The 26739-nt window shown below is 43.2% G+C and overlaps 1 long non-coding RNA gene across 1 annotated transcript in view; it reads right to left on the bottom strand.

Annotated features, from left to right (window-relative positions):
- LOC132206778 (uncharacterized) overlaps positions 1–26739 on the bottom strand; it is a 34740-nt gene that overhangs the window by 813 nt on the left and 7188 nt on the right. The window contains exon 2 of the long non-coding RNA XR_009443150.1: positions 4748–4794. This is a non-coding gene — a long non-coding RNA (uncharacterized LOC132206778). The remainder of the gene's footprint in view (positions 1–4747; positions 4795–26739) is intronic.

Genomic DNA, 26739 nt, shown 5'->3' with positions numbered 1-26739 from the left:
ATTGATTCAACCGAGGTGTGTTGTGATAAAGGGATTTATAATGGAACAAGAGTGGCACTGTGCACAAGCAAAGTACATTAAGTGGATTTCTGCTACAGATTGGCCATGTTCAGGTTTATTTCTGTAATTATTTCCAGCATGTCACAGAGTCATAGACAGACTCATAGAGTTTTACAGCCCCCAAACAAGCCCTTTGGTCCAACATGTAAAAGCCAACCAAGTTTCTCAAACTAATCTAGTCCCACTTGCCTGTGTTTGGCCCATATGCTTCTGAATCTTTTGTGTACCAACCCAAGTGTCTTTTAAATTTTGTAACTGTACCTGCATCGACCACTTCCTCTGGTAGTTCATTCCACATACAAACCATCCTCTGTCTGAAAAATGTTGCCCCCCCCCCCTCCGGCGTCTTTTAAATCTTTGTCCTCTCACCTTAAAAAAAATGCCTCCTGGTTTTGTAATGCCCCACCCTCAGAATATCTATGACCTTCATGTTTTTGTAAATCTCTGCAAGGTCGCCCCTCAGCCTCTTCCACTCCAGTGACAAGAATCCCAGCCTATTCAATTTATCCTCATTACTCAAACACTCCCGTCCTGGCAACATCCAGGTAAACCTTTTCTGAACCCTCTCCAGTTTAATAATATCTTTTGTACAGCATGTTCTCCAAAAGTGGCCTAACCAACATCCTGTACATCCTCAACATGATGTCTTAAATCCTATGGTAGATGAGTGCACTGAAACCACTGAATCATTCATTAAGTTACTGAAAGAAAAATACTAATTACTGGAAAGAAGTCATGTAGCATCCCTGTGAAAGAAACATGAGTGAGCTCATGCTTTGTGTTCTGACAAAAAATTCCAAGCCTGAAAACATTATTCTTTTGACAGGTGCTGCCGAACCTGCTTAGCAACTGAACTATTTCTGTTTTTGTACCAGATTTCCAGCATCTGCGATAACATGGTGTGAAGCTGGACGAACACAGCAGGCCAAGCAGCATCAGCGGAGCAGGAATGTTTGACATTGCGGGTCGGGACCCTTCTTCAGAAATCAGGGAGGGGAAAGGGATTCTGAAATAAATAGGGAGAGGGGGGAAGCAGATAGAAGATGGATAAAGGAGAAGATAGGGTGAGAGGTGAGAAGATAGGTCAAAGAGGCAGGGTTAGAGCCAGTGAAGGTGAATGTAGGTGGGGAGGTAGGGAGGGGATAGGTCTGTCCAGGGAGGATGGACAAGGGGGTGGGATGAGGTTAGTGGGTAGGAGATGGAGGTGGGGCTTGAGGTGGGAAGAATGGTTAGAGAGGCAGGGACAAGCTGGGCTGGTTTTGGGATGTGGTCACGGGAGGGGAGATTTTGAAGCTTGTGAAGTCCACATTGATACCCTTGGGCTGCAGGGTTACCAAGCAAAATATGAGATGCTGTTCCCGCATCTTTCGGGTGGCGTCATCGTGGCAATGCAGAAAGCCCAGGATGGACATGTCGTCCAAGGAGTGGGGGGTGAGTTGAAATGGTCCACGACTGGAAGTGTAGTTGTTTGTTGCGAACTGAGCGTAGGTGTTCCACAAAGTGGTCCCCAAGCCTCTGCTTGGTTCCTCCGATGTAGAGGAGGCCACAATGGAAACAGCAGATACAGTATATCACATTAACTGATATGCAGGTGAACATCTGTTTGATGTGGAAAGTCTTTTTAGGGCCTGGGATGGGGGTGAGGGGGGAGGTATAGGGGCAGGTGTAGCACTTGCTTCGGTTGCAGGGAAAAGTGCCAGGGGTGGTGGGTCTGGAGGGGAGTGCGGAGCGGACAAGGGAGTCATGGAGAGAGTGGTCCTTCCGGAAGGCAGACAAGGGTGGGGAGGGAAAAATGTCTTTGGTGGTAGGGTTGGATTGCAGATGGCGGAAATGTTGGAGGACGATGTGCTGGATTTGGAGGTTGGTCGGGTGATACGTGAGGATGAGGGGGATTACGTTTTGGTTATTATTGAGGACAAGGGGTGTGAGGGATGAGTTGCGGGAAATGCGGGAGACACGGTCAAGGGCATTTTCAATCACTGTGGAGGGGAAGTTGCAGTTTTTGAAAAAAGAGGATATCTAGGATTTTTTGGAGTGGAATGCCTCATCTTGGGAGCAGATGCAGCAAAGGTAAAGGAATTGGGAATATGGGATAGCCTTTTTACAGGAAGATTGGTAAGAGGAGGGATATTCTAGGTAGTTGTGGGGGTCAGTAGGCTTAAAATGGATATCGGTTTCCAGATGGATGCCAGAGATGGAGACAGAGAGGTCCACGAAGGAGAGGGAGGTATCAGAGATGGTCCAGGTAAACTTAAGGTTGGGGTGGGAGGTGTTGGTGAAGTGGATGAACTGTTCGAGCACCTCGTGGGAGCACGAGGCGGCGCCAATACAGTCATCAATGTAACGGAGGAAGAGATGGGGGATAGGGCCAGTGTAGCTTTGGAAGAGGGATTATTTCATGTACCCTACAAAGAGGCAGTCAGAGCCTGGGCCCATGCTGGTACCCAGGGCCACCCCCTTTGTAGGAAGTGGGAGGAATTAAAGGAGAAGTTGTTGAGAGTGAGGACGAGTTCGGATAAGCGGATGAGGGGTTCGGTGGAGGGGGACTGGTCAGGCGGTGGGACAGGAAGAAGCAGAGGGCTTTTAGGCCATCTGTATGAGGAATGCAGGTGTATAGGGACTAGACATACGTGGTAAAGATGAGGTGTTGGGAACCAGGGAATTGGAAGTTCTGGAGGGGGCGGAGGGCGTGGATGGTGTCCCGGACGTAGGTAGGGAGTTCCTGGACCAAGGGGGAGAAAATGGAGTCTAGATAGGTGGAGATGAGTTCAGTGGGGCAGGAGCAGGCGGAAACAATGGGTTGACCAGGGCAGGCGGGTTTGTGGATTTTGGGAAGGAGATAGAAGCGGGTGGTGCGGGTTTGGGGAACAATGAGGTTGGAGGCTGTGGGTGGGAGGTTATCTGAGATGATGAGGTTGTGGATGGTTTGGGAGATGATGGTTTGGTGCTTGGGGGTGGGGTCATGTCTAGGGGGCAGTAGGAGGAAGTGTTGGAGAGTTGGCGTCAGGCCTCAGTGATGAAGGGATCATTGTGCCAGACTACAAATGCACCTCCCTTGACCATGGGTTTTCTGGTTTTATTTTATTTATTTACGGGGTTTTTTCCAGCATCGGCTGTATTTTGTCTTTGTCATTGAAAAGCTGCATTTTGGTTCAAGGAAACAAACAGAGCGAAACCTAAAAAGACAGGTTTATAGGTCACGACACCATTTAAGCAATCGAAGTTGCGATAGGTTGTCATGAATAGAACTGTCAGAGTTTTTGTTGTGTGCTTTTTAGGATAAATTTATCAAGTTTTTGCTTGTATGAGGAACGACTTGAGTGAAGTGAAGCAAAAATATGGCAGGATTGTGTTTACTGTATTTTGGACAGTTTTTTCTGCATGATGTCCACAGACAGCAGAACCCTGGGTAACTGTCAATGGGCAGTGATTTCCAGAGAAGTGGATTCTGAAGATTGAACTCAAAATGTGATGCGTGTAGTTTTTTATAATTTCCAACATAAACAGACCATGTGGACAGCCCAATGACATTTCCTAAACTTCAAAGTGAACTGTGTATTGGGCCCATATGTTCCTACACATTGCGTCCCTGTTCAAAGGGTCACTTTACAGCACAGTAATTTGACATTTGGTCAGATGTTCAGATGGGCTCAGTCAGACCAGTGACTATATCTGCAAAAGGGATTAAATATATTAATGTCATCAAGAACCTTCTCTCCAAATCGATAGAACGTTTGCTGGCTGCTGGAAACCCTTTAGGTTACTGTCATCCTGCTAATTAATCTTATGATCAGGTGATGGGAGGAGCCCCTTCAGACAAAACTGGATTTGGGATTTTTGCTGGTGTTGAAACAGAAGTTTTGGATAGTCTTCAAAATAAAACTAAAGCTTCATGATGTATATCATTATCAATTTTGAGGATGGAATATGTTAATCACACAGTAATGAACTCTTTTTGAAAAGATATGCCCTCTATTCGAACCGCAATGTTCGTTAACTCTGGTATTAGTAAGATAAACTCTGATGCACATAGTGAGATTTCATCACATGACCTCTCACCTCCAATTACTTACAACATTTTGTGCTCACATTGTCTCGAATTTAAAATTCTCAGCCTCTGTTTCAATCCCCTTACAGCCTCCCACCCTCCATCTCTGTAACAGCTTCAGCATTAACCGGCAGCCCAGCCAGTGCCCGGATCTAGTACATTCCTCCTGTTTGTCCCATCATTGTCAGTCCTGCATTACCATTCCAACCCGTGGTTTTGTTAAGTTTCTGATTAAACCTCTGGACATCACTCTCCTTCTTTAAGACCTTTGCTAAAAGCCAGATCTTTAATTAGTTCTGAAAACTTCACTGCTTTCTGTTGGCATTCAACTTTTCAGATGCGGCTCTGTGCAGCATCTCAGAACACTTTTCTGTGAAAGACATTGAATAAATGCAAGTTTCTGGGATTGATGTAGAGAATTTTCCTGCACGACTAGTGTATTACCCCTGGGCACACCTGAGATTGCACTTGAAGTTGCGATGAATACTCCACGTGAGGTTAGACTAAAAAGTGAACGATATGAGGGCTTTAGGTTCCACTGTGACTTGTAGCAATTCAAAACAGTCTAACTTCAACCTGAGGTGAAACATCACCTCCAAGATTTCAATTCAGAAAATAATGCAGTTATGAAGTTCTTACCAATTTGGGGAAACATTGTTAGTTCTTGCCACTGGTTAATCCTTCCCCTACAGGACAGGAAAGAAAAAGTGACACAAGGAGAATCATATTAAATCAGTTAAAACCGTATGAACCAAGAGTCAGTCAGTGTTTAAAGTGAATAGTGATATTAATCACCTTTCCATGTTATTGATGGATCAATGTACATGCTAACAGTCCAAATCAGCCAAATCCATGAGTTGTCATACAATAAAGTAATACAATAATGTAATATAATGCCTAGTCTTCTGTGTGGATTCCCACTTTAGGAAATACTGGGTTGCACTTATTATTGAGTCAGTGTCCAAATGAAGCCACATTGCACTCTGAAACCACTCATTGTTCAGTAAGATCTGGGAAAGGATACTGAGAAATTCTTACAGGAAATACAAACGTGGTTTCAGCATGCCATTGAACAGACATTTCAACTGAACCAATATCCTCCAATAAGTAAGAGTCATTTGTGTTAAGGCATACGTTTATGGTGAAACCAGAACAAAATGGTAATCATTCTCAGATCTGAAATTGGGCCGACTTCTCAAAGAAAATATTTCATTCTTTCATTTTCAACATGAAGTTGAATATCAGTTGCTAACACATTGGGCTGCCTTCATCTACCTCCAGGTGTTGAGTTAAAATTGGTCCTTGTTGATTTCAGCTTTGCAGCTCATGATAGTGAGATTTTTGCAGCCAGGTCTGCTTTCGTAACCTCAATTCCTCCTATTTTAGTTCAAAATATTAGTCTTGTGTCCACTCTTTCTTCCCTCAAACTGAATTGGACATTCAGTTGTATAATGATTGTTGCCATCTAGGGTCACCCTCACTGTGTGGTTATTAATCAATCCTATCTTATTGTGCAATATCAGGAATAGTATAGCCTGCTCTCTGTTTGGTCCAGCATTTAATGTTCTAAGAAACTAACTTAACAACATTCTGTGAACTCCTCATCAAATATAACCTTTGCTCATTTGATTTTCCTAGTCTAAATGTCAGAACTCTTCCATGATTCCCACCGTAACTTTGCGACAAGGTCTCATATTTCTTCCGTTAATACTTCCAATCATGTGCTTACTGTTAGGACATCTGTATAGCTCTCCCACAATTGACTTCTTGCCCCTATTACTTCTCATCTCTGTTTAAAGTACCACATTATAGTTTCTTGGACTTAGGTTTACCCACTCCATTGGTGTAATAATATCCTTTATTAACAGAGCCACCCATCTACTTTTTCCTGGCTTCCTATACTTCCTAACTTCATGTATCTTCAATTCAGATCCCATTCTGTAACCATGTATGTCTCTGCAGTGGCTAGCAGATCATGCTGATTTATTTCTGTTTGCGCCATTAGTTCGTCTGGTTTGTTTTGAATGCTGTGTGCTTGTCTTTAGCTTGGATCTTTTATTGTTTTGTAACCTCAAGCCTTATCTATTGATTTCCTCTGAGGAGGGAACAGACAGTACAAATCTGTCACTTTTTATTTATCATAATCCATATTAATAAACTTTCTTTCTTGCATCATCTCTACACCTCCCAAATTTAATCACTTGATCTTTCTATTTAGTTTAAAGCCCTTTCTGTTTCCCTAGTCATGTGTCTTATCAGAAGACTGGCACCAGCAAGGTTCAGAAAAATAGAGCTCAAGAGAAAGATAGCCAAAATATAAAAACAGTGAGTTAGAGTTTCTATGTTTATTTACCAAAAAAAGTGATATTTATCTCATGAAAAGTGAGGCAAGGGAATTAATAATGAAAAATAAGGAGATGGCAGAGTAATTGAACAGCCATTTTGCATTGATACAAATTACATTCCAAAAATATTGATTTATCTGGAAAGGGAAGAAGGGAGGAACTAAAGAAAATTACAATCACTTGGGAAGTATTACCAAGCAATTGATGGAGCTGTGAGTTGACAAGACCTTGGGTCCTAATGGACCTCATTCTAGGGCCTTAAAAGGAGTGTCCTAGTGAGGTAGTGGATGCATTGCTTTTAATTTTCCAAATTTTTTAGTTCTAGGTAAGGTTCTATTAGAGTTGAAAATAGTAAAAGTAACTCCTTTTAGTCAGAGAGGGAGGAAATAGAAATCAGGAAACTACAAGGCAGTTAGGTTAATGTGTTCCAAAAGGGAAAACATGTGAAGATAATATTAAAGACACTATAGCATGGCATTTAGACAAATTCGAGGTAATCAGGCAGTAATATTTGCAAATAGAAATTCATGTTCAACTAATGTACCTTCAATGCTTTGAAGAAGCAATGTGTGCTATGGATAAAAGGAAACCAATAGATGTACTGCACTTAGATTTCCAGAAGGCATTTCATAAGGTAACACTTCAAAGTTTATTGTATCTGCTGGAGTATAAAGACATTAAAGGTGACTAGGTTGAAATTTTTAAACACTGAAATGGCTCAATAATCTGGTTGTGGAAAGGATATTTCATCTTATGCATTCATCCAGAATTAAGGGATGAATTTTAGCATTTTTTTTGGCTCAGGGTGAAGTTGCTTCAAGTTTGTGAAGTCATTATCACCACAAGGCTTAAAAGGTTTTCTTAACAAACTCACCTCTTCAAATGCTGTTTGAGCCATCAAGGCGAAAACCCAGCCCTATTGCCCCTCCATCGTACCATGTGCTGTTGCTGGAACAACTTGCCACCCAATGCTGATCCTGAAATTTACCAGTTTTCCTGGCACCAGTGCCATTGTTTAAAGGTCACCATGCACCAAAGGTCACTGGCAGTCTGGAACCACCCTGCATGGTTCCTGACATTTGCCCTGGACATGGCCAGCTGGGGGCAGAAGGTCATTGCCCCACTGTGTGGGCGTTGTCATGGGGATCCTGCTGGATGTAATGGTGCACAGGCCTGGACTGATATTGAACACTGTTCTTGCCTTACTGTGGTGAGACCTTCTGAGTGAAGGGTGTCCTTCTTGATTGGACTGAGGCCTGCTTACAATCGTGGCAAATTTCCTGGATTTGTGTAGGTGCTAAATGACACAGTCAGACGTAGTAATGTGAGCCACAACCTCTCCCTGATGAGACAAAATGCAGCAAAAGTCATGTCCAGGCAATAAGACAGGGATGCAGAGTGCATCAGGAAGGGCTTGGATTGTGTAAGTACAATGAGAAGGAGTAAAGAGCCCAGTGATACAGTCTGGTCCCTGAGCTCACATGACGGTTGGGCCCGAGGTGCAGCACTGAAGAGCTGTAAAATCCTGTAAGTGAATCAGAAATCCACCATGATGGGTCACAGAGGACAGCATGTGTCAGATACCAAAGAACATGGATGTGGGTTTCATGTTGCTGTTGTCTGTAGAGCATGCCCAAGATATTTGTACCACCTGGTATCCAAACAGAAGGTCTTTTAGAGGAAACAGTGAATTGAACTTATCAAGAACTCCCCACGTTTCCATGTCAAGTTTTCCAGATGGTTAATTTTATGGTGACCTCAGTGAGATCACTAGTCTTGATGAGTTGTACTGTTAACTGGGCAATGAATAATAATAATGATTGCCAATTGGGAACTCGTCACTACCCAGAGAGAATCTCTCTACATCATTTGAACAAAGCAGGAATGTTGCATCAAGATGCTCTTTACATTGAGATGAACATCTTGCCCAATTTACCAAGAGATAACAAGTTGTAGAGCTGGATGAACACAGCAGGTCAAGCAGCATCGGAGGAGCAGGAAGGCTGAGATTTTGGGCTTAGACCCTTCTTCAGAAAATGGGTCTTTTCTGTAGAAGGGTCTAGGCCTGAAACGTCAGCTTTCCTGCTCCTCTGATGCTGCTTGGTCTGCTGTGTTCATCCAGCTCTACACCTTGTTATCTCAGATTCTCCAGCATCTGCAGTTCGTACTATCTCTTGCCCAATTTCCCACTTGTCTCACCACAGCTCGTGGCTCAGTGCATTGTAAGATTCTGCCCTAAGGGTTACCATTTTAAAATGAGTTTCATCCATTTAAGGCAGTGAAAAGCTGAATTTGTTTTTTTTCACTCACATGTTTGTGAATATTTGGACCTCCTTCCCAGAAAAGGTAATGGAAAAATAGCCATTGAATATTTCTAAGCCAGAGGCAGATTAGATTCTTGTGAACAGAAGAGGTTAGCCACGTGGGGCCGAGAATGTGGGGTTGAGTTACAATCAGATCAGCTACGATCTTAATTAATGGATGAAGTAGGTTTGAGGGCCAAATGGCTTTCACCCACTCCCAACCCCTCTGTTTGTTTGGCCCAGAGACACCTTACTCCTGTGCACCTTTCCGCCCACTAAAGACATTGCACCCTGCACCACTGTCCCACAAAAGTTGCACAGTTCCTCTGCCCAGTACTTTCCACTGCCCTTGTAATCATCTGGTGGGGACCAACTCATCAGAACCTCCAGCCATGTGGGAAGTTCCCACAGAAATTGGCCTGTAGCAGGTGGGATATGGTATCCAACTGAACTCAGAATTGTGGAGTCAAGTCTCTGTGTCACTCCCTGCTAAAATACATTTATTCTGCTTGTTTGACATGATCACACATCCCAAGGCACTATACAGGAGTGCAGTAAAATAAAATTAGATGCTGAGCAATATAAGGGCTCATTACAACTCTTATTGGTTAAACAGATACATTTTTAAGAAGTGTACTAAATGCAGAAAGACAGATGGCGAGGTTTTGGGAGGGCAGCCGAAGGCTCAGCCACCAAGGTAGAAGCAACTAATGTGAAGGATCTTCACGAGGTCAGAAATATTAGAAAAAGAAAGTTCAGCCGATGATCTCATTAAATAGATTAGTGGCTTGAAGAGGCCATATCCATTACTACTGCTCTGTTCGTTTAGAAGTAGTATTTCTCAGATAAACATTAGATAAATCCTGCACACATAACCTTTAATCTTTAACCTGGACACTTTCTCTTTCCAGACATTCAGCCAGTGTGAATGTGGTCCCAAAACAAACACTAATGCAGACCTTATTATAAATATGCACAATATATCACTTTCTTTTTGGAACTTGGGCCTTTTAAAAGTAAAAGCACATGGACTTTGCTAAACTTGAACCACCACAGTTCTGAGATTGCAGGTGAATGCTGTAAAGTGCCTGGGAGGATACCCTGTCATCTTAATGGATAAAATATTTCAGCTAATAAAACGTGAGGCTGGATGAACACAGCAGGCCAAGCAGCATCTCAGGAGCACAAAAGCTGACGTTTCGGGCCTAGACCCTTCATCAGAGAGGGGGATGGGGTGAGGGTTCTGGAATAAATAGGGAGAGAGGGGGAGGCGGACCGAAGATGGAGAGTAAAGAAGATAGGTGGAGAGGGTGTAGGTGGGGAGGTAGGGAGGGGATAGGTCAGTCCAGGGAAGACGGACAGGTCAAGGAGGTGGGATGAGGTTAGTAGGTAGCTGGGGGTGCGGCTTGGGGTGGGAGGAAGGGATGGATGAGAGGAAGAACCGGTTAGGGAGGCAGAGACAGGTTGGACTGGTTTTGGGATGCAGTGGGTGGGGGGGAAGAGCTGGGCTGGTTGTGTGGTGCAGTGGGGGGAGGGGATGAACTGGGCTGGTTTAGGGATGCAGTGGGGGAAGGGGAGATTTTGAAACTGGTGAAGTCCACATTGATACCATATGGCTGCAGGGTTCCCAGGCGGAATATGAGTTGCTGTTCCTGCAACCTTCGGGTGGCATCATTGTGGCAGTGCAGGAGGCCCATGATGGACATGTCATCAAGAGAATGGGAGGGGGAGTGGAAATGGTTTGCGACTGGGAGGTGCAGTTGTTTGTTGCGAACTGAGCGGAGGTGTTCTGCAAAGCGGTCCCCAAGCCTCCGCTTGGTTTCCCCAATGTAGAGGAAGCCGCACCGGGTACAGTGGATGCAATATACCACATTGGCAGATGTGCAGGTGAACCTCTGCTTAATGTGGAATGTCATCTTGGGGCCTGGGATGGGGGTGAGGGAGGAGGTGTGGGGACAAGTGTAGCATTTCCTGCGGTTGCAGGGGAAGGTGCCGGGTGTGGTGGGGTTGGAGGGCAGTGTGGAGCGAACAAGGGAGTCACGGAGAGAGTGGTCTCTCCGGAAAGCAGACAGGGGAGGGGATGGAAAAATGTCTTGGGTGGTGGGGTCGGATTGTAAATGGCGGAAGTGTCGGAGGATAATGCGTTGTATCCGGAGGTTGGTAGGGTTGTGTGTGAGAACGAGGGGGATCCTCTTGGGGCGGTAGTGGCGGGGGCGGGGTGTGAGGGATGTGTCGCGGGAAATGCGGGAGACGCGGTCAAGGGCGTTCTCAATCACCGTGGGGGGAAAGTTGCGGTCCTTAAAGAACTTGGACATCTGGGATGTGCGGGAGTGGAATGTCTTGTCGTGGGAGCAGATGCGGCGGAGGCGGAGGAATTGGGAATAGGGGATGGAATTTTTGCAGGAGGGTGGGTGGGAGGAGGTGTATTCTAGGTAGCTGTGGGAGTCGGTGGGCTTGAAATGGACATCAGTTACAAGCTGGTTGCCTGAGATGGAGACTGAGAGGTCCAGGAAGGTGAGGGATGTGCTGGAGATGGCCCAGGTGAACTGAAGGTTGGGGTGGAAGGTGTTGGTGAAGTGGATGAACTGTTGGGTTTATTTCAGCTGTTGGGTTTATGACAGGCAGAGTAAACATATCAAGACAATTAATTTAGTTTTGCCTTCAATCGGAATATTCAAAGTGTTAGTTCAGAAGAACCCAGTTCAGAAGGTCAAAACACTTTCTCTTAGTGGAAGGATCAAGTCAGTTTAGGAGAATTCAAAATCTCCGCAGGAACATTTAAGTGGAAATTGTCAAGTTGTTAGCACTGGGGAAAGTTTAGGCCATCAAAATTGTGAAAGCTACATTCTGGTGGGCTTAGAAAGCAATTCTAATAAAAACAGCCTCAGCATTCCCAAGGAAAGAAACCAGGAAGTTTTAGTTAAGATTTACAAAGTTAAGATAGGAGAGATATTTCTCCAGGATTGAGTCTGTGCAATGGATAATGTTGGGAAGGAGTTTGAAACTTTGATGCAATTTTGGATTAAGATTTTTTGAATTGCTTCATATAACTTATTATGTTTATTTTTAAAATTTGTGTAAGAAGTGTATGTCCTATTGTTTAAGGAACAACTGCAGCCTTGCGTGGATATTTATAAGCGACTAATTACCTTGTTTACCAACTGCAAAAGAATAAAACAAATGATTCATTCGGCAAGAGTTTCATTCTCAGAGCTAACTAGTCAAGTATAACCATCCATCAGCTGGGATGATAACATACTGTATTGCAAAAGCTCGCGTATCAGACAAGTAAAAATGTAATGAACATTGATTCTCACTTAAAAGATTACATGTTTAGAGAAACATAAGCCTGCCCTCATCTACTGTGCACCTGATGAAAAGAGGAAATTGGAAGGTTAAATGCTTTGCAGATACACTCTCCATCTCACTCCGTGGACCTTTTTTCACAATCCTATTCTGGCAATCCACCGGGAAAGCAAGAAACTCATTAAAATCCTGAAATCTGGCTTGAATAATGTCATTCTGATCCCAAAGACATTACAGCTGCTGACAGTTGTGTTTGACACTTCGTGCTGTCATGACCAGAAGCATCAGCTGGGAGGTGGTGAGTGGGTAATTGGATAAGCTAGTGGACAGGAAGCGTACCAGGTTAGAGGGATGTGTGCGAGTGAGGTTGGAGGCAAATCTGGAGACTGGTTAGGTGTTCAGTCATGTAGTTGAATAGATAACTTCCTAGACCAGTATATTGTGGAACCAACAATCTATAATTGCATTTTAGATCTGCCTGTGCAATGAGGCTGTTAATTTCTAATGTATAGTAAAAGATACACTGGGAAATGGTGATCATAACACAATCATGTCCCACATGTAGTTTGATAATGACTTATTTGAATCACAAGGAAGAATCTTTAAATGAACCAGAACGAACTCCATAAGTATGTGAGGAGAGTGGCTTGGGTTAGTTTGGTAAATAGACTAAAACATGACAAAAGTGAATAGTGGGAAACATTTAAAGAAATAATTCAAATTATTCAACAGACATATATTCCATTGGAAAACAAGTATTCACTAAAAAAATTCCATCCATCATGGCTGGCAAATGTAGTATTAGTTTAAAATAAGAAGTTAATAATATTGCAATGAATAGCAGCAAGTCTGAGGATTTTGAGTGTTTTAGAAAGCAGCAAAACATCGTCAAAAATTGATTGAAGAGGGAAAGAAATAAAATTTAGTCTAAATTAGCCAGAGATAAAGAACAGGTTATAAGAACACTAATGATCTTTGCAGAAAATTGAACCTAGCAAGCCATCAAAGGGTCAAGAACAGGAGGCCATTCTGGATCTGGCTGGTTAACAGGGGGCCAGACTGGTTAGATGAAGGCAGGGCTGGAATTAATTTTGAAGTGTTAACTAAAGAGTAGCACTGGTGCTAAGGGAGTACAGACTGAATGTAACGAGGGTGGGTGTTACAAACAGTGCAACTGACCACCTGTGTAGCAAGGATGATATGCTGCAGGTTTTTGTCAGAGTTGCAGCTCTAGGAATTCTTCTCATTTCTGAGTTGCTGTCATCCTTTTTCTTTCTTCAGCAGCTCAAGCAGACAACATCCACAAAGGTCTGGTGTTAACTTCTGAGGAAGAGGAAGGGAACTATCACCCCATCCTACCTCACACTGCAGCTTGTGATAAGTGTATAAGATGGAATGAGATGCTTCTTTTGTGGAGATGGGCCTCATCAGACCGCTCATCTGATTCTGTCACAAATCTTGCCCGAGCCCAATTCACTCAGTCCCCTGTAAATTTTCTCCCTCTGTCACTGTAAATGCAGCCAAAAACACTGCACGATTACTAACAGCTGTCTCTACCCCTCTTGCTTCCTTTAATCACTTTTATTCTCTAGTCAGAAGTCACACGACACCAGGTTTTAGTCCAATGGGTTTATATGAAATCACAAGTTTTCAAAGCACTGCTCCTTCATCAGGTGAAGAGGAGGGAAGCGCACAGGCACAGATTTTTTATGCAGAGAAATAATGATAATATCTTAAGATCTTATTGTATAAACTTAGGATATAAACATTTGGAATATTACCCTTTATTTTATACTGTCTCTTCATGTTCATTGTCTAAAAGTGTTTCACTTCACATGTCTCGGCATTGAAACTTCAACAGTCACCCATTCTACCAAGAATTATATAAAATTGGTTAGCAAATGATTTGGAAAACTATTTTATAGACTTTTCTCTTAAAAGAAGTAGGAATCTAAACATTAACAGAAATTGTCTTAGCACAAAAATAAATCTTCTAATTTCTAAACTCCAGTTGCACAGTTCAGTTGTTAGGTATCAAACTCGGTTTAAAACAGTCTGTAAACAGAAATTACAGGAAAAACACAATAGGACTGGCAAGATCTGTGAAGAGAAATCCGAGTTCAAGTTTCAGGTCCAGTGACCCTTCCTCAGAACTACTTTTATTTAAAACAGTCTGTAAACAGAAACTTTCATCCTTTCTGTCAATATTTACTTTTTATTCCAAATTAATATACGTTGTTGGCAAGGCTGCACGTCATTTAACAGGAAAAGATGTTTGAACAGAACTTACAGTCGCAAGTCAATCTACAGTGTTCCACTGTTTTAAAGTTGTTTTTATTTCCTTCACAGCCTCCATATATAAAATAATCACAATGCCCAGATTGTTTGTTGAAATAAAAGCGAAGTTGTAAACTGAAACATCTTCCTCTATCCCTTGGCAAAAGGCAGTCAGAAGGTTTGTCTAGAAAAAACACAAAATCCTGCATATAACCTCTCTGAAATTATCTAATTCCCAGGAAACATGAGTGAATGGATATGCAAACATTTCCTAACCAGGAGTGAAGTGCCTCCAGAAAGATGAATTCAGAAAGGGGGAGACAGACCTTCGCCAGTACAACTTCAAGTGCCCTGTTACTGCCTCAGACCCCGGGATGGGAAGGAGAAAATCCCCTGGGTTCCCATTTCTGATCACCACCAGGGACCGCAGAAGGACAACAGCCATGAAGAGCACTTTGGTTAGTACAATTGGTTGGATAGTTGGTTTACAACACAAGGCGGTAACCACCATACAGATTCAATCCCTGCACTAGCTGGGGTTCCAATGTTAGACCATCCTTACGTGGTGTGGTCACCCTCATGTTAAACCACCACCACTTGTTTCTCTCTAATGAGAGAGCAGGGCCGTGATGACTTCACCTCTTCTTAAAGCCAAGTAAAATAAACACAGTTTTCTGCCCTGACAATTTGGAGACTTTACCTTGCTTTGCCACGTTGATTTGTGAAGCCAGCAGCAGCAAGATGCTGCAGGTCATGGTGAAAAGCGGCACCTCCATGATTAGGACAGAGCGAGTGAGTTACGTTGATTTTGCTGCAGAATACTCCGTGTAACTCGTCACTTTAATCTGCACTGGATCAGCGGAATCAAGTGGACTCTTCACGTCCTAACTGGAAACTCCAGCCTGGTACTTTTATATAGTAGGTGTTCCGGCCACTGCACTCAGTCTGGCTCCGAGATGCTCCAGTGTGATTCCATGTGGAAAACCAAAGCTGTCAACTTTAACAATGCCATCATTTTTTCAATCCAGAAGTGTAAGCAATGGTGCAAAAAGCTTGTCTAACTGTCCTTGTAAAAGTTCCTGTCGCTTCCTTTGAACAGATTCCACTACTTTAACAAAATAACTTTTTGTTTGCTCTGTAAGTGTTATGTGTTGCAGTTTTCTTCACTCTAGGGTTTACACGCTTTTGGAACAATTTTCGTTTGTAGCTTACCAGCAGTACAATTCCTATCAGAACCAGTGCTTGCATGTGGAAACAAGTAGTTGTTTAGGGATTTGTAAATTTAGCTGCAGAAATACATAATTGCTTTGCTAATATTGGCATAAAAATATAATGACATGTAGCATTCATGGGAAGATCCCCGTTGACAGCACTGATTTTAAAATGGATCTTTGGATTTGTTTTCTTAATTGAAGTAACAACACTTGATAGATTTAAACAGGAAGGGTATAAGTTGATTTCAGACGCGGCAGTTGCACAAAATGAGAGATATTGATCAACCACTTGTTAAATTCAATATCCAGTTCTACCATGGTCTATGTAATTGACTTACACACCACGTGCCGAGATGACAGCTGATCCAATGTCACTTTCCTTGCACCATGGTCTGAAACAAACGTCTATTCCTGTGAGGTTCAGGTGTGAATGTTGTTCTGTTGTTTTACAGATTCTTTCACAGAAAGTAGGCATTGCTGTCACCCTTTGGTGCACTATAGACGGTGAGGTCAGCGATCTTCTTTCTTTCAAAAAATCATTAATGGGATGTGGGTTTCAGAGACTTGACCAGCATTTACTGCCCATTCTCCATTGCCCTTGAAGTTGATGGTAAGTTATCTTCTTGAACTAACGCAGTTTACATTGAGTATAAGGGTCATACAGCATTGAAACAGACATTTCAGTCCATCTCACCTATGCTAAGTTTCCCAAACTAAAGTAATCCCACTTATCTTCTTGTTCCATATCCCTTTAAACCTTTCCTATTCGTGGACCTGTCCAAATTTCTTTTAAATGCTGTAATTGTACTCACCTCTACCACTTCCTCTGGCAGTTCATTCCACATACAAATCATCCTGTGTGTGAAAACATTTTCCTAAGGTCCCTTCTAAATCTCTCTCATCACACCTTAAAAATCTGTTCTCTAGTTTTTAACTCCTCTACCTGAGGGAGAAGACGTTTTGCTGTTTGCCTTATCTGTGTCACTCATGATTTTACAAACCTCTATAAGGTCACCCCTCAACCTATTATGGTCAACTGAAAAGAAGCCCCAACCTATCCAGGCTCTCCCTATAACACACACCCTCTAGTCCCAGTAATATCCTTGTAAATGTTTTCTGCACCCTCTCCAATTTAGTAACATCCTTCTTATAGCAGGGAGACAATAACTGTACACAGCTCCAAAGGTGCCTCATCAATGCCTTGTACAACTGCAACATGACATCCCAACTCCTGTACCCAATGGAATGAAATTATGCAAGCATGCTAAATACCATCTTCACCACTCTGTGACACGACTTCCAAAGAACAATGACCCTGAACCCCTCAGTTTCTCTGTTCAACAACACTCCCCAGGGCCCTATTGTGAAGTGTATAAGGCCTGCCCTTGTTTGTCTTACCAAAATGCGCTGTAGATACATCCACAATATGGTTAGGAAAGGATTTCCAGGATTAAGACCCAGCCACAGTTAAGAAGCAGTGATATATTTGAAAGTTACAATGGTGATAGGAGGGGACTCACAGATTGTGGTGATTCTGTGTATCTGCTGCCCATGTCCAACTAGAAGGAAGTGTCATGATTAGAAGGTGCTGTCTAAGGAGACTGAGGGAATTTCTGCAGTGCATCTTATAGATGGTACACATTGCTACTACTGAACATTGGTGGTGGAGGGAATTGATTTTTAGAGCTTTGGTGCCAATCAAGTGGGTGCTTTATCTTGGAAGGTGTCAAGATACTTGATTTTTGTTGGAACTGTAGTCATCCAAGGCAAATGTGGAACATTTCATCACAATCCTGTCTTGTGCATTATAGGTTCTGGAAAGGTTTTGGTGAGTCAGGAGATGAGTTACTGCAGGATTCCTAGCCTCTGACCTGTTGTTAAAGCCAATATATTTATATGGTAATCCCATTCAGTTTCTGGTCAGCTGTAACTTCCAGGACATTGACAGTGGGGAGAGTCAGTGATGATAATGCCATTGAATATCAAAGAGTAATGATTAAATTGTCTCTTATTGGAGACAGTCATTGCCTGGCATTTGTGTGCCATGAATGTTACTTGCCACTTGCCAGCCCAAACCTGAATGTTCTCCAATTCTTGTTGCATTTGAACATGAAATGTTTAAGTATCTGAGGAGTCATGAATGATGCTTAACACTGTGTAATCATCAGCAAATATCCCCACTTAAGACTTTACAATAGAGGGAAAGTCATTGAGGAAGCGGCTGAAGATGATTGGGACTTTGACACAATGCTGATGAAATCCTGCGGACACGTTCTTAGGACTGAAATAAATGAGCTCCAAGAACCACAACTGTCTTCCTTTGTGCTGGATATGACTCCACCTACAGCAAGAAAACCTCCATGAAATGCTGAGACAAAGAAATATATACCAGAATGCCACATCAATTACCGCACAACAATCTGTATTTCAAAGCTGCAGGGCAGAGTTGCTGCTACGTTCCTGGCAGAAGAATACGCCGCCTGGACGCACCAACTAGTAGGAGGCTCACTGTAATACAGCAGGTCATTCACTCTCTTTAAAGGCCTGAAACCTGGGTCTATTGTGCCACCCATGGGAACCAGCCTCTGGAGCTACCTCAATTCAGACTGACTTCATCAATTGGGATGGTGTCTTGTTGCCATCCCCAGGAAGCAGAGCCTCTGTTCTCCCCTGGATGTCCTGTGGGAGAACCCTGGGTTGGGAGATAGTGGGAGCATCACTGACCCATGGGGTCACTTGCTGCCTGGTCTCAGGCAGCTCCAGAGGTGGGTAGGGGTGAGGACAGGCTCAGTGCTGTTCCTGACTTCAGTGAATTGCTGTCCTGATGCCTTTTAGATAAGGCAGTGTGACCCTGGAAGATGGGCCAGTGAGAATGAGAAATTCTTGTCTGCCACCTGCATCCTATCCCTGAGTGGAAGATGCTACATTTAATGTGTGAAGCAGAGATTCAATGCAGTGAGTCTGCCCAAACCTGGGGCAGATGCAGCTGACTTTGTGCCAGGTGTGAACACTGACACTTGGGTTTCACCAGAAGTTTCCCTGGGTCCCCTGTCCCCATTGAACCAGGTCACCTCATCATTGAATAGAAATACCAAAAGGTCTCATCCTCCAAATTCACTCTGTTATTTCACCTTGAATTAAACACACCATTTAAAACATAACCATTCAACAAAATGTTGTATTTGTAACAAGTGGAAAAATTATGTCCCAATAGATGTGGTAAATTTTATTAACAGCAAGGATTGCTTATCAAGCTTCAGATTCTAGTGATCAGCACTGGAACAGATCTCACCAACATTGACAGAGACAAAGCTTTCAGCAGGCGTGATGAATTTTTAAAATATCATTTAAGGATGTGAGCTTTGCTGGCTTTTATTTTCCAACCCTAGTTGGCTTAGTTGGATAATAAAAGACGCTGAGTAAAAGACCTAGAAATCCTTCCCAAACAGCTCTGTGGGTGTACCCATACCAGATAGATTGCAGTGTTTCAAGAAGGCAGTTCACCTCCATCTTCTCATTGTCAACAAGGAATCAGTAATAAACGCTGCTAATATTTAAAATATCTGTTAAAAACTGAGAATCCTGTCTCCAACATGTTACTATGTCTGGATGTTACAGGTCACTGCTTCTTGGGAATAAGATACTGAAGGTCAACACAAGTTCTGGTCACAATGTTCTGGACAGAAGTGTTTGATTATTGCCTCTCCAGTAGTAATTCTTTCCCAACGCTGTCTCTCAAAACATCTTCAAGCCATCATGTCCATAAATCTATTATCAAACCAATCTATTGCTTGCCCTCCTGAGGTGAAAAACAAAGCTTTGTGCCTAACCTTTTTCTTGTGCAGCAGCCCACATTATTGTACAAAAGCGAATTCCTAAATTGCACTATTATATGCACCACTTTGGAATTTCAATTTAATCCTGCCGTCATCTTTTGGATCTTTCAGTAAAATCTCACTCTACCCTGAATTCAATCCTTTTAAAATTGCCTAACCAGACACATATCTTATTTCCCTGAATCATAGACTCTCATAGAATCATAGAATCCCTACAGTGTGGAAACAGGCCACTCAGCCCAACAAGTCCACACTGACTCTCCGAAGGGCATCTCACCCAGACTCAACCCCCTACCCTATCTCTGTAAACCTGCCATTTCACCTAACCTACACATCCCCAGATACTATGGGCAATTTAGCACGGCCTCTCCACCTAACCTGCACATCTTTGAACTGTGGAAGGAAACCAGAACACCTGAAGGAAACCCACGCAGACACAGGGAGAATATGCAGTCAATGTGCTGAATACCAGTCAACAGGATCAGTGGGATAGACAATCCCTTTTACATTTTCAATTGACATCCAGAATAACCTTTGTCATTTCTAAAGTTTAAACAAATTGATGTGGAGAATTTTCTTTAAATCTGAACAAGCAATTAGCTTCTGAAATTCCCCACAGCTATGGAATAAATCTGTGTTAAATATTACAGACATCATTGCCACATCTGACAGTTGTTTGCAAAGTACTTTACCGATAATTTCTTATCCTCTCAAATGTCTACCTTCACAGATTCATATTCTCAGAATATCAAAACTGGAAATTTCTACAGGGCCACCCATTCATTATAACTTAACCAGAAGTGTAACCCGTTGGCCATGCTCAAAGGGAATATTTAGTGGTGCAGTGGGGCTAGCTCCAAAGATACTCCATGCCTATGTTTTTGAGCATCATCCTCCACAGTATCATCAGAATCAGTCAACAGAACCACACACAGTCAGGCAGATGGAGAATGTAATTGTGCGACAGGCTCTCAATGGTGGAATGAAACTTTACAATTAAATTCTCAGAATTTTAAAGGTGGGTTGAATAACAATTTTGCAAAAATTAACCCTTCCTTTTCAATTAAGTTCTCCATAAATGAGGAAAATATACCTTCAGATTCCCAAATGCATGGTTGAGGAAAGTGTTCTTCAAACTCATGTTGTGTCAGAGCAGTTTGAGCTGTCCAAAGCTGTACAGTGCCGAAAGGGAGGCAGGGTGTACACTAGAAAGGGAAGAAGGGTAATGGTTTAATAAATGTGGTGCTCCTGACTTGAGTAAAGGAGAAGATTTCTGAGAAGGCAAAGTATTAATGATATGGTGTTAAAGAACAGGGTCAATGTTTCTCAGAGTGAGATCCTGGGAATTAAACTGAGAATTTTGGGTTGCAAATGATGTGATGGTAGGAACAGGTTATGGGAGGGTAGGAGTTACAGTGTCTCTCGGCGTGATGTGAGTTTTGGTTCCAGCAGGTTTATTTAATTCTAAATGCACAGAAATAAGCTTGATTCTCAATTGTCCTTTGGGTATTAAATGCTGGCCCTGGCAGTAACTCCCACATCCCAAGATGAATAAGAACAAAGTTGTAGAATCCTCATATTAGAATTCAGTTTAGCTGAGGGTAATAGTAGACTTTGCTCTTTGAACAGAAGTAGCAAATTACTAAAGACTTTCAATATTGAAGAGGCAGTAAAAGATATTGATTTCTGTAACATCCTCCAATGCTCTTGCGAAAAATTGTCTATGCAGTTAGTGCTGCGTAAGGTTTTTTTTTTCTTTATCATGGAAAATTTCTTTCTTGTTGATGCCAGCTTTTTGGGTTTTTTTTCTTTTGACTGACATATCCAGGTCAGGACCAGAACAACAATGATTTCAGAGGCTATTACTAGGTAACCTTCAGCACAGGGCCTCTTCCACTAGTTTATTTAGAAATTAAACTAATAAAACCTATTTTCCATCTCTTCTTAAAAGACTTGCATTCTTTCCACAAAGTCAGTTGATGATTTGTCAACAGTAGGTGAACCACAACACTTTTCAACTTTGATAATACAAAGAACTGTCGATGTTGAAGATCTCAAAAAAAAATAGAAATCTCTGGAAAAACTCAGCAGTTCTGGTGAACATCAGTGCAATGAAAGCAGTATTAAAATATCAAGTCCAGTGACCCCTCTTCAGAATTGGAGAGTATGCTGATGGAGATAGAGGTCAACAGCATGCATATGGCAGTGCATGACACTGAGTGCGAATCTCAAACTGTGGGGAGAACAGCTCTATAAGCAACATTGTACATCACAGAGATACCTGTGATCCTGGGTGGATTCAAGACACAAAGCATGAAAATTGGAATCCGTGTGGAATGAGTCTGAGCCAGAGGCAGTCACTGATAAATGAGGCTGTGGAAGTGAGTTTTGGCAAATGCCTTGTCAAACTCAAGGAGCGAGGAGAAAAGTAATGACGGTGGACCAGAAGCAAGATTAGAACAAAAATCCTTTCGAAGAGAACAGCAGAGATTCTTTGAGGTGGGTATACCTGGAAGAGATTTGGCAATGAGCGACACACAAACTTCAAATAAAGAACTGCAGATGCTGTAAATCAGGCACAAAAACAGAAGGAGCAGAATGGAGTTCAGAAGAAGGGTCACAGGACTCAAAACCTCAACTCTGTTTTCTCTTCATAGATGCTGCCAAACCAGCTACATTTGTACAGCAGTTTCTGCTTTTTCTCCAACTATTCAACTTTTGATTTTTTAAAATTAATTACTGCTGAATACAAATCTTAAAAATCACCCATAGCGGATGGTAGAGCCTACAACATTACCCAAAGAAAATTCTGCAATGATTTCCTGGAGCTCAGTTGATTAATCTGCAATAATCCTTGGTTTATGTCTGACTCCAATCAGTGGAGACTCTTCTCCCTGATTCTCATTGACCTCAGCTTCATGAGGGCTCAGCGATACAGCTTTAATAAAAAGCACAGTCACTCTCTTCAGTTCAGCCTTTTGTCCACATTCAAACTAACGCTTTAATGAGGTCTAGAGTCTCTTATCTCAGGAGAGACTCAAACTGAGCATCGGTGATCAAGTTATTCCTCTGCAAATACCATTTGATCCACTGGTTGTGAGATTACTTAACTTTGTCTGTTGCATTCTGCTCCCACAGTTTAACATGCAAATCATCCGGCATTGGGTTCTTCGAGATGATCGCCTCATTTTTAGGTTTGTCTACTGTTGCCCTAGGTATGCCTTCCTGCACTCTATATTGAACCTAAGCTTGATGATAATTGTAGACTGAGAGATATTCTCAGCTGTAAGATGAAAGATTATGGATGAATATTATTCTGTGATTTTGGACGATACATAATGCCTCATTGATATCCTGTTTTTAACCATGTGGTCTGTTCTGACTGTATTCCCTGCAGCACAATGACAGTGCCACACAAAATGACGGAGACTGTCCTCAATGTGAAGGAGACGCTTTGGATCCACAAGGGCTGTTTGATGGATTCTTCCATCAATAGTATCGTGGCTGGAAGCATCTGTGAGAGCTAGAATGGCAGAAGTTAGACCAAGTAGCGTTCATACCAGATAAGGAACAAGCATTAACCACATTCCCTCGATATTCAACAGTGTTACCATCGCTGAATCCTCCAGCATTAATATCCTTGGGGTTTATCTTTGACAAGAAAGAGATTAGACCATCTAAACGGGCAACAAGAACAGGTCAGAGGCCAGGGATTCTGTGATGAATATTGTACCTTCTGATGTCACAAAGCTTGTCCAGCATCTTCAAGCCACACAAGTCAGGATAGAATATTCCCTACTTGCCTGAATGACCATACCTCCAACAGCATAAGAAAAAGCTTGATACCATCAAGTATACAGTGAGCCACTTGATTTTTTTTTCTATTCGTTTGTGGGATGTGGGCATTGCTGGCTGCCCAGCATTTCTTGCCCATTCCTAGTTGCCCTTGAGAAGATGGTGGTGAGCTGCCTTCTGGAACCGCTGCAGTCCTTCTGCTGTGGGTTGACCCACAATGCTATTAGGGAGTGAATTCCAGATTTTGACCCCAGCAACAGTGAAGGAACAGTGATAGATTTCCAAGGTGGGATGGTGAGTGGCTTGGAGAGGAACTTAGAGGTGGTGGTGTTCCCATATGTCTGATGACCATGTCCTTCTAGATGGAAGGGGGAATATGTTTGGAAGGTGCTGCCTAAGGATCTTTGGTGAATTTGTGCAGCGCATCCTGTAGATAGTACACACTGCTGCTACTGAGCGTCGGTGGTGGCAGGAGTGAATGCCTGTGGATATAGTGCCTATCAAGCATTGCCTATCATTGGAGAAAAGGAGGAGGAGAGGAGACCTAATTGAGGTATACAAGATAATGAGAGGATAATGATAATGATAGATAGAGTTGATAGCCAGAGACTATTTCCCAGGGCAGAAATGGCTAGCACGAGGGGTCATAGTTTTAAGCTGGTTGGAGGAAAGTATAGAGGGGATGTCAGAGGCGGGTTCTTTACACAGAGAGTTGTGAGAGCATGGAATGCGTTGCCAGCAGCAGTTGTGGAAGCAAGGTCATTGGGGTCATTTAAGAGACTGCTGGACATTCATATGGTCACAGAAATTTGAGGGTGCACACATGAGGATCGATGGTCAGCACAACATCGTGGGCTGAAGGGCCTGTTCTGTGCTGTACTGTTCTATGTTCTATGTTCTATGTTCTATGTTCTAAGCAGGCGGCTTTGTCCTGGATGTGTCAAACTTCTTGAATGTTGTTGGGGTTGCACTTATCCAGGCAAGTGGGGAGTATTCCATCACACTCCTGACTTGTGCCTTGTAGATGGTGGACAGGCTTTGAGGAGTCAGAAGGTGAGTTACTCGCAACAGTATTTCTAGCTTCTGGCCTGATCTTGTAGCCACTGTGTTTATGTGGTGAGGCCAGTTGAGTTTCTAGTCAATAGTAACCCCCAGGATGTTGATAGTGGGGGATTCAATAATGGTAACACCATTGAATGTCAAGGGATGGTGGTTAGATTGTGCTGGTCATAGCCTGGCATTTGCGTGACATCAATGTCACTTGCCATTTGTCAGCCCAAGCTTGGATATTGTACAGATCTTGTTGCATGTGAATAAGGATTGCTTCAGTATCTGAGGAGTCATGAATGGTGCTGAATATTGTGCAATCATCGACAAACATCCCCACTTCTAACCTTATGATGGAGGGAAGGCCATTGATGAAGCAGCTGAAGATGATTGGGCCGAGAACACTACCCTGAGGAACTCTTGCAGAGATGTCCCACAGCTGAGATGATTGACCTCCCACAGCCATGACCATCTTCCTCTGTGTCAGGTATGATTCCAACCAACGGAGACTTTGCTCCCTGATACACATTGATTCCAGTTTTGCTCGGACTCCTCGATGCCACACTCAGTTGAATGCAACCTTGATGTCAAGGGTTGTCACTCTCACCTACCTCTGAACTTTAGCTCTTTTGTCCATGTTTGAACCAAGGCTTTAATGAGATCAGGAGCTGAGTGGCCCTGGCAGAACCCAAACTGGGCGTCACCAAGCAGGTTATTTCTGAGCAAGTGCTGCTGGATAGCACTGTGGCTGACACGTTCCATCACTTTATTGATGACCAAGAGGCAACTGATGAGGCGGCAATTGGCCGGGTTGGATTTGTCCTGCGTTTTGTGTACAGGACATACTTGGACAATTTTCCCTATTGTCGGGCAGATACCAATGTTGTAACTGTACTAGAACAGCTTGGCTGGGGGAGCGGCAAATTCTGGAGCACAAGTCTTCAATACTATTGCTGGAATGTTGTCAGGGTCGGCACCCTTTGCAGTATCCAATGTTTCCAACTGTTTCTTGATATCATGTGGAGTGAATCGAATTGGCTGAAGTCCGGTGTCTGTAATGCTGGGGACCACTGGAGGAGGCTGAGAAGGATCATCCACTTGGCACTTCTATCTGAAGATTGCTGCGAATGCTTCAGCCTCATCTTTTTCATTGATGTGCTGGGCTCTTCCTTCATTGAGGATGGGGATATCTGCGGAGCCTCCTCCTCCAGTGAGTTGTTTAATTGTCCACCCCCGTTCATGCCTGGATGTGGCAGGACTGCAGAGCTTAGATCTGATCTGTTGGTTGTGGGATTGCTTAGCTCTGTCTATCACTTGCTTCTTTTGCTGTTTGGCATACAAGTAGTCCTGTTTGGTGGCTTCACCAGGTTGATACCTCACCTTCAGGTATGCCTGGTGCTGCTCCTGGCATGCCCTCCTGCACTCTTCATTGAGCCAGGGTTGATCCCCTGGCTTGATGGTAATGTTTGAGTGGGGATATGCCATGCCATGAGGTTACAGATTGTGCTGGAGTACAATTCTGCTGCTTTTGATGGCCCACAGTGCCTCATGGATGCTCAGTCTTGAGTTATTAGATCTGTGCGAAGTCTATCCCATTTAGCACGGTGATAGTGCCACACAACACAATGGAGATTGTTCTCAATGTGAAAGCGGGACTTTGTCTCCACAAGGATTGTGCAATGGTCACTCTTACTGATACTGTCATGGACAGATGCAACTGCAGCCGGCAGATTATAAGGATGAGGTCAAGTATGTTTTTCCCTCGTTAGTTCCCTCACTACCTGCCGCGTACCCAGTCTAACAGCTATGTCCCATAGGACCCGACCAGCTCAATCATTCGTACTGCTGCCGAGCCACTCTTAACGGTGGACATTGAAATCCCCCACCCAGAGTACATTTTGTGCCTTTGCCATCCTCAGTGCTTCCTCTAAATGTTGTTCAACATTGAGAAGTACTGATTCATCAGCTGGGGGAGGGCAGTTTGTGGAAATCAGCAGGAGGTTTCCTTGCCCATGTTTGTCCTGAAGCCATTAGACTTCACGGAGTCCAGAGTCAATGTTGTGGACTCTTAGAGCAACTCCCTCCCAACTGTATACCCCTGTGCCACCCCCTAGGTCTGTTCAGGACATATCCAGGGATGGTGATGTCTGGGACATTGTCTGTAAGGTATGACTCTGTGAGTATGACTATGTTGCTGGACTAGCCTGTGAGACAGCCCTCCCAATTTTGGCACTAACCCCCAGATGTTAGTGAGGAGGACTTTGCAAGTTGACAGGGCTGTTCCTGCCATTGTGTTTTCCAGTGCCTCGGTCGATGTCAGGTGATCTGCCCAATTTCATTTCTTTGCGACTTTGTAGCAATTGATACTTCTGTGTGGCTTGCTAGGCCATTTCAGAGGGCACCTGTGGGTCTCAAGTCACATGTAGGCCAGATGGGTGATGGTGGCAGATCTCCTCCCCTGAAAGATGTTAGTGAACCACTGGGGTTTTTATGACAATTGGGAGTGAT

The sequence above is a fragment of the Stegostoma tigrinum genome, chromosome 2, assembly GCF_030684315.1.
Source record: "Stegostoma tigrinum isolate sSteTig4 chromosome 2, sSteTig4.hap1, whole genome shotgun sequence".
NCBI lineage: Eukaryota > Metazoa > Chordata > Chondrichthyes > Orectolobiformes > Stegostomatidae > Stegostoma > Stegostoma tigrinum.
Note: the sequence above shows the minus strand (reverse complement) of the source record. Positions and strands in the feature narration are given on the sequence as shown.